Consider the following 8600-nt stretch of genomic DNA (forward strand, 5'->3'; position numbering starts at 1 on the left):
AGAAGTACCACAATTCCCTCCCCACAATGATCTGGCTTAAAGAAGCAACAGCAAACAGGGGCAAACACCCCGCAGGCAAATAGCTTGTCCCCTTGCCACCCACCATTTGAAAGACTCCTGTAGTTACCTGAAGGGAAATGTTTTTTGAGTATTTACTCCACTCCTGATATGTGCTTTGTCCTTTCTAGGGCCTCCCCAGTCCCCCCAACCTCAAGTTGTTATCACAGCTCACCAGTCATCACACATCTCATGCTGGATGGAGGAAAACCCCAAGAAAGTCTTTGATCCACAATGTTAATGCACAGGCAGGTATGTGAATGAGAAAGAAGTCTTTTTGTTGCACTGTAGCCTTTCTCCACTGCACTCTGTTCTCTTGCTCTTAGTGGAGTGGAAAATCTTCTCCCAAAATTATATTCCCAACAGTCAATTTGCATCTGTATATTCTTAGCATACTGATTGATTGATACTTTGCTTGTTGGCACATTCAAACACTTTCTCTTCATTCTATGCACGTGCTCATAAATAGACTAATTGGATCCTGAAACAAGCTACAAATAAGCTGCAAAAAACATGTTGTTGATTTGTGTCTCCAAGTCAACTTATGTTGACCCTAAGGCAAATCTATCATAAGGTTTTCTTGGCAAGTTTCAGAGGCTGAGAGAGTGTGACTTTCCCAAGGTCACCCAGTCGATTTCCATGATACTGTAGGTGATATTTGTGAAACCAAAATGTTGGACGCCAGATGTTGGACTGCAGTTGCCATAACCCTACACCATTGGCAAGGGTGATAAATTGCTGGTAGTTACAGCAATCTATCAATTTGTGGAGTGTCATAAGCTCTCCATCTTGGCCAAAAGTTATAGACCAGGGTGGGCAACTACCAGGCATGGGGGGGGGCATGAACTGGCCCTTGGAGGCCCCCCCCCCATGTCCCACCTTCAATTTTTATTTCTATTTTTTTTTTTTAAAAATAATGCCCCCTATCCCCCCTTGACAAGTAGTGGGGCAGTGGCATATTTTTGCTTTCAGATGTTTTTCAGATGCTTTTGTCCTTGGCTTACGTCAGATGCTGCAAAATGAGTTGTAAATTGAGTAATTTACACACAAGTTACTCAGCATGGGGAAGAAGAGGCAAAGGGGCAGAATATTGACCTTTCTGGTATACTTTGGCAAAAGCAAACTGCTGTAGCCTCTTCTAGATAGGGTATTCTTCCCCATAAATAACTCTTGCCATCTGATATTATGTACCTACATGTATCCCAGTTTTAATTACTAAACATTCAAAAAAATACCCTCCCCTTTCCCCTTTCCCTCCAGTTTTCTCTGGTTAAATTAAAGCAAACCTTTGGAGCAATGATCAACCAAATTCTGGAAGCAGGGAAATTAATCTGTGAAATGTTGGAGGGTATGTCTCAAGCATAGAAAAATTGACCCCTGTGCCAACCCCAAGAGGTAATATTTTTTCAAACATTTGAGAGGATTCTGAGGGGCTGCTTATTGACCACCCAGGTTGAGAAATAATTGGTGTTAACACAATACACTATTACAGCAAATGAGCTAACTTGCAATCTTTTCTACAAACCAACTTAATTTGCAGTTCAAATTGCAGGTGGGAGAAGAAACAAGGGAGCCTAATATTGCCCCCTAGGCCTAGGCAATATTGCCCCCTAGACCTAGGCAAAACAAACAGCTCCTTTCCTGGCTTGCATGTTCTTTCTCATTAATAATTTTTGCAATCTTGACCACACTCTGAAGCTGTTTGGCCACATATGTCCCAGTTTTCATCTGTGAAATGTTAGATGACATGATTTAGTTGCGTTAAATGTTAGTTTGAGAACCATTTAAAATGTGGGTCTATTGCTAATGCAATGGGTACTTATGCATTGCCAAAAAGAAGAGGACAACAGAATACTTGTATGTTCTAATTTATATACTGTAGAAGGAAGCTAATGTACAACCAGAGCACAGAAATAATTACTCACAAACCATGCATTACTTGTAATTAATTCTTGTTTTGCAATAGCAAATACATTATAGTATGATTACATTACATCTCCTGCTGTTTCCCCACTCTGATTTTCTCTTTCCCATATGTGTACTACTCTGAAAGAACCAGCCCATGACATTTTGATACTTGAGGCAAAGGACAAGATGCCAGATTTATTTCCAGGAAAACATGCAAAGGATTTTGCTATAACACCGCAATGTTGTGACTACTTGCTTGGGAGTATGTCTGTTTATTTTACAAAACGATTACAATATTTGCATTCTGCCATTTATCATAAATTCTCTGACTGACTCAGTACAATCAGTATAAACAATTTAAAATTTAAAACGATTAAAAACCAGTCTAGAGGCATTATAACCAATTTAACAATTAAAACAGTTTTGAACTATATACCTGTACGGATATGGGCAATATCATTAGACTATGAAGTCTTTGATAAAAAGCCATATTTTAATCTAGTGCTAGAATGAAACCAAGGTTGGTGCCAACTGGGCCTTTGAAGTCTTCTATCCTGTAACTAGGATGCCACAGCAGATATGGTCCTCCCCCACATCCCCACACAATGTATTTCTCCCACTGGTTGGACACAGAGGGGGACCCTCCAACAGATCTCAGTCTCCTGGTGAGCATATATAGGGAGAGGCACTCCTTCAAATACCGTGGGCCCTTGGTATAATAATTTAATTTGTTTTATTTATATACCGCTATTCCAAAGATCATAGTGGTGAACAACAAGTAAGCTAATTAGCAAGTAAGCTAATTTGCCCCCAACAGTCTGGGTACTCATTTTAGCAACCTTGGAAGGATGCAAGCCTGAGTCGAGCTTGGGCCCTTTTGCTGGTCTTGAACTCGCAACCTTGTGGTTTTGAGTGAATGGCTGCAGTACAGGCATTTAACCACTGCGCCACCAGGGCTCCATTATTATCTGCTGGGGTTTGGTTCCAGGACCTCCCATGGATACCAAAATCCGTGGATGCTTAAGTCCCTTTAAATACAATGGCATAGTAAAATGGTGTCCTTAATATAAAATGGCAAAATCAAGGTTTGCTTTTTGGAATTTATATATTTTCAAAATATTTTGCAGCCATGGATGGTTGAATCTGTGGATAAAGAATCAATGGATACAGAGGGCTGACTGTACCACAGTCCCATGACAGGGCTTTAAATATTACTAGCAATTTGAATTCAGATGTTAAACTTGAGCTTTTTCTGCATCTGCCAGGATACTCTGGAAGCAGCCTGGAGTATCCTGACTCTGCAGCTACTCTGATCTCCCCCTGTTACTTGGCCCTTTATTCCTACACTGCCCCAGCAATCTGCATGGATGTCTTTCTGAGTTGTGCAGCACTGGCACCACTGCCACAGGTCACTCACTTCTAAGATTAGAATGAGGTGCCCAGTGGTTATCATATGATTAAGCACCTTGTTCTGATCTCAGAATGAACAGCCAGCACCAATGGCATCACTAGAGGAGTACAGGGGATGGGTATAGTGGATCCTATTTCTGATTAGATATATACAGGATTGCACTGTTTGAGAGGCTGCAATAATAGCAGCATATGCAAAGCATGAGTGAGCCCATTCATTGTTTCTCTGCATAGAGGCTGTCATAAATCCCATGTCAGCTTGCAAATACAGAAGATACCTGAAGGCCAGGAGTTCCCTCTTGACTTTGCCTCTCAGGAAACACGTGCATATTGTTTACTGAAGCAGGTACATGGAAGATTGTAGATAGACAAAATGTCTTGTAGCTCCTTTTGTGAAATCTGCAGAGCTGTCATTCTGGACTGAACAGTTCTATTTCATCTTGTTCATCTTGCAATATTGGTGCAGAACAAATTTATCTAATTAGTTCAGTTTTCCTTTGGCCTAAAACCACTGCTATGAGGTATTAAAATGGGCTCAGTTTTCAGCTTAGTTTCAAAGCAGAGTATATGTCCTTGTGACAGGCTGAAGACATCTGCTCAATCTATTGACTACACAAATCACTTTGGTATAAATAGGCATTGTGTAAGAAGCCGTGGGAAACGTTGCTTGAAGCTATCCAGCCAACAAGTCCTATGATGCTTCTCACTCCTGCACATCCCCTTCTGTTTATCTTTAATAACTGAACAAGATATGTAAACAAGATAAAAACTTTAATAGGTACAAGGCTATAATGTGGAAAGCAGCACCAGTTATTTTTTTGCCTATCACACTAAAGTTAAATAGGTGCTCAAATGTCACCTCCAGATTATTTCTCTGTTTACTAGCACTCCTGTCCTAGACCAGGGGTGGGAATTGTGTTGCTCTCCAGTTGTTGCTGGACCACGACTCCCAGTATCCCTGGCCACCAGAGCAAGTTATGAGGCATGCTGCAGGATGCAGTTCAACATCTCAAGCGCTTTGGAATTTGGAAGCGCTTAGACTCTTCAGGATGCAGGTATACATAGAGTGCATCTACACTGTAGAAATAATGCAGTTTGACACAAGTGCTGTAGTTCCATCCTAGGGAATCTTGGAATGTATAGTTCCACAAGGTTTTTAGCCTTCTCTGCCAAAAAGTGCTGGTACCTCACAAATATACAAATCACAAGATTTTGTAGAATGTAGCTATGGCAGTTAAAGTGGTGTCAAACTGCATTATTTTTGCAGTGTAGATACACTCTCAGTTTACTGAGTAGAAGTGTTCCCGGGCATCACTTCTTTAACTAAAAATTTGGTATCAGAGGAAGAAGTAATATGGGGAGAATAGAAATAGGTTTCTACACACAAAGAGAACAGTTAAAAATATTTCAGCAGACATTTTATTCAAAACCACAATACACCCATGGGAAATGAAACAACCAGGCAGACAGTCCTTGTGTAAGTAAAAACATATGAATCTTCTAGAGGCTAAGCAGACAGAAAGGAAAAACTGGGCTGTTTCTGGTTTTTCCCGATTTGGCTAGAGCCCTGTTATTCATACAGACCACTCTCAAGGTGGTCCGAACACCCAGAGGCATTCCACACCATGCGGCTTCATACATGATTCACCTCAGTTTGGCCTTGTGCATCGTATAAACAGCTAAGGCTCACAACAGGGTGAAATTGCTTTGTTTGCCAGTGTGGATAACCTCCTAGAGACCACATGGGAGCTTCTTCCAAAATGAACCCAGGGATGAGTTTTTTCTTTCACCAGCCTCCACATTTCTTCTAAATTCCAGTTTGGTGGCCAGACTTACAGATCAGTGTTTACTTGGGGCAAGCTCTGAAGCAATCTTATCAATCCTCCCTTTCTAGGGTTGCCATTTGTCAGGACCTCCAAACCAGGACAAATGTAGGACAAAAATTTCAAATGTAGGACACTTTTTTCCTGTCCTACATTTGAATAGGAGCCTCGCTGAGGGGAGGCTTTCTCTCCTGGCCTGGGCCCCCGCCCTTGGCGGGGGCAGAGCCCAATCGGGCAGGGAATCCTCGCCTCAGCCTGGGGGCGGGGGCAAACTGGGGTGGGACCGTGCGGACCCGCCCCCAGGCGGGATATGGCAAGCCTATCCCTTTCCCCCCTCTGTTTTGCTTTTCATGCATGCTCAGTAAGAACTCTGGAGGCAGCTGCTCTTTATCCTGCTGTTTGGGGACAAGCACAGGTAGCACAAGTAGACTCACCCTGAATACAGCTCAGTGCATCCCCACTTCCAGGCATGCTCCACATGGTTCTTTTTGGATCCTGGAGTTTTCTGCCTTAAGAAAATGGCCACCAGAGCGCTCCTGGAAGCAGGGATGCATCCCGGCTGTATTCAAGTGACAAATTCAGTGGCAAAAACCTTCTGATAAGATCAGGATGCAGCCTGAATTGACATTTAAACTGGGAGAGGTAAGTCGAATTAATAAACCAAGCAATAAGCTCCTGAAATCCTGCTCTTTCCCAGCTCAAGGTATTCTTGAGCATTCTGATGCTGCTCCAAAACTTCTATACAGATAAAGAATGATGAGAAAGTGGGGCTTGTTGAGTGTAAAAAGATTTGGCAAAAAGGAGCTTCTTTGTGAGAGGCTTTGGTAGCTGAGGTATACCTGTATGTTCTGTCTTCCTTCCTTCTCTGTATGTATGCATGCATGCATATGGAAGTATATCTGAAAAAGAAGTGGAAGGAGGAGAAGGAAACTTCTCTTGTCACTACTTGCTTGTGTTTGCACATTCAACAGATGTGCCTGAAGCTCCCCCTCAGGGACAGCAAACGCTGTGCTAATTAGCAGCACACTATATAATGGAGAGGAAGGAGCATATTGATTGGGCAAAAAAGCCGGTTTACCTCTTCCAGCTTCAGTTCTGGATTTGGGATGCCCCTGGATGTTATCGTAGCTAAATTGCCACCAATCTAGGCAGGATGTCACCACCTGGATGCATCCCAGTTGAAGCCTTGATCAGGCGGCCAATTTTTGAAGTTGTAAGCGCCCCGACTTTGAAAACGTTCTGGCTGAGCGAGGTGTCGACCCGGAATGCAGGCAGACAGTGGCATCTCACCTAAATCGGTGGCAATTTAGCTATGAAAACATTCAGGGGCACTCCCAATCCAGAATTAAAGCCAGAAGAGGTAAGACACCTTATTTGCCCAAGCGATAAGCTCCAAAGTTTACCTGAACATACAGGTTAAATCTCCCTTATCCAGAATTCTGAAATCTGAAATATTCCAAAAACCAAAACTTTTTATGGGTGTCCGAGATGCCTTTTGCTTTCTTGTGGTTCAATGTACACAAATTGTGTTTCACACACACAATTATTTAAAATATTGATTAAATTACCATAGAATCATAGATTCCTAGAGCTGGAAGAGACCACAAGGGCCACCCAGTCCAATTCCCTGCCATACTGGAAGACACAATCGAAGCAGCCCAACAGATGACCATCCAGCCTCTGTTTAAAATTCATCATACTGCGAGGGAGTGTGTTTCACTGTTGAACAGCTCTTACAGTCAAGAAGTTGTTCCTAATGTTGAGGTGAAATCTCTTTTCCTGTAGTTTGAATCCACTGCCCCGTGTCCTAGACTCTGGAATAAGCAAAAAGCAACTTCCTCCATCCTCAAGATGGCATCCCTTCAAAGAATACAAAGAATATAAGGATCAAGGGGATAGATAAGGAAATTAGATTTATAAAACAAGGTGAGAACGAATTCACTATAATTTCAGTTTAATGTAGTCTTTAATAAACAGGAACAATTAAGGAAAATATCAAAGCTGTAAATAAGAGAGTAGTGAATGAGGTATGGAAATGTATTTGTTAACTGTTAGTCATAAATGTTTTAAATGTATATATTGTTTGTAAAAAAAAATTGTTGTTGTTGTCCAGTGGGAGAGATGTGTGACATGGAAATGGAAAATTATTTTTTTTATTATGATACTTGTTGAAAAAACCAATAAAGATTATTAAAAGAAATATATAGCATCCCTTCAGATATTTAAACATGGCTCTCATGTCACCTGTTAACCCTCTCTTCTCCAGGCTAAACAAACCCAGCTCCCTAAGACTCTCCTCACTGGGCATGGTTTCCAGACCCTTCACCATTTGGGTCGTGCTCCTCTGGACATGCTCCTGCTTGTCAATGTCCTTCTTGAATTCTGCTGCCCAGAACTGGACAGTATTCCAGGTGAGGTCTGATCAAAGTATAATAGAGTGGTAAAATTACCTCCCTCGATCAGGCTATATGTATAATTTGTATATGAAACATAATAAATGAATTCTGTGTTTAGAATCTCAAGATTTCTCCTTCTGTACATATATGCACATACAGGTATTCCAAAATCCAAAAGAACCCAAAATCCAAAGCACCTCTGGCCCCAAGCATTTCGTATAAGGGAGACTGAACCTGTATCAGCATAACTTCTTCTGAAGTCTTTCTTTTTCTTATTTTATTTTTTCAAACTAAAGCAGCAGCTATGCTATAGTTTGTAGGGGGACATATTTGGAAGGTGCAGGTGTGGGAAATGCTACTTAAACCAGTGTTATAACCACCAATTCATGTTTTACACATATTTCAGTATTTATATTCCATCCTTCCTCCAGGGAGTTCAATCTGCATGGTTGTCAAATGTCATGAAATGCTGGTGTAAATGTTCAGTATACCTCAGAGTTGAAAACTGCTATTTCAGGTATTGCTACCATTTTAAAAAATACACTCCAGTAAATCTGCCCGTAATTGGCCCAGCTGTCCACTTTGCTTTTTTTTTTTTGAGCCTCTTCTCGCCTTGCCTTCCCCCATTAACATATTTTAATTTGTTCTTAGATACACAGATTCTTCAAAACCTACTTCATCCATTGGAAAAAAATGATAGAGCATAGATTTGCAATGTACATTCATTCAGTGGATGTAATGATAACAATACAACTAACAATACATCACCGCTTTTATTTTATTTCTGTCTTTCACTCATGATGTGTTCTGTGTTGTTGTTGCTGTGTTGTTGTTGTGTGCCTTCAAGCCATTTCCCACTTATGATGACCCTAAGGCAAACCTATCACAGCGGTTTCTTGGCAAGTTTCTTCAGAGGGGGTTTGCTGTTGCCATCCTCTGAGGCTGAGAGAAGGGAACTTGCCCAGGAGGTTTCATGGCCCAGTGATGATTCCAATCCAGTTTTAAT

The 8600-nt window shown here is 41.4% G+C and overlaps 1 long non-coding RNA gene across 1 annotated transcript; it reads left to right on the forward strand.

The window, feature by feature from the left end:
• Positions 1–214: 214 nt before the first annotated feature.
• On the forward strand, positions 215–7603 carry LOC149315055 (uncharacterized). Its single transcript, XR_016281155.1, has 4 exons — positions 215–309; positions 2111–2227; positions 6984–7124; positions 7465–7603. It is a non-coding gene; the product is annotated as an uncharacterized LOC149315055 (long non-coding RNA).
• The last annotated feature ends 997 nt before the right edge of the window (positions 7604–8600 follow it).

Source organism: Sceloporus occidentalis, unplaced genomic scaffold (genome assembly GCF_023333645.1).
Source record: "Sceloporus occidentalis isolate IW3139 unplaced genomic scaffold, rSceOcc1.0.p SCAF_4, whole genome shotgun sequence".
Lineage (NCBI taxonomy): Eukaryota > Metazoa > Chordata > Lepidosauria > Squamata > Phrynosomatidae > Sceloporus > Sceloporus occidentalis.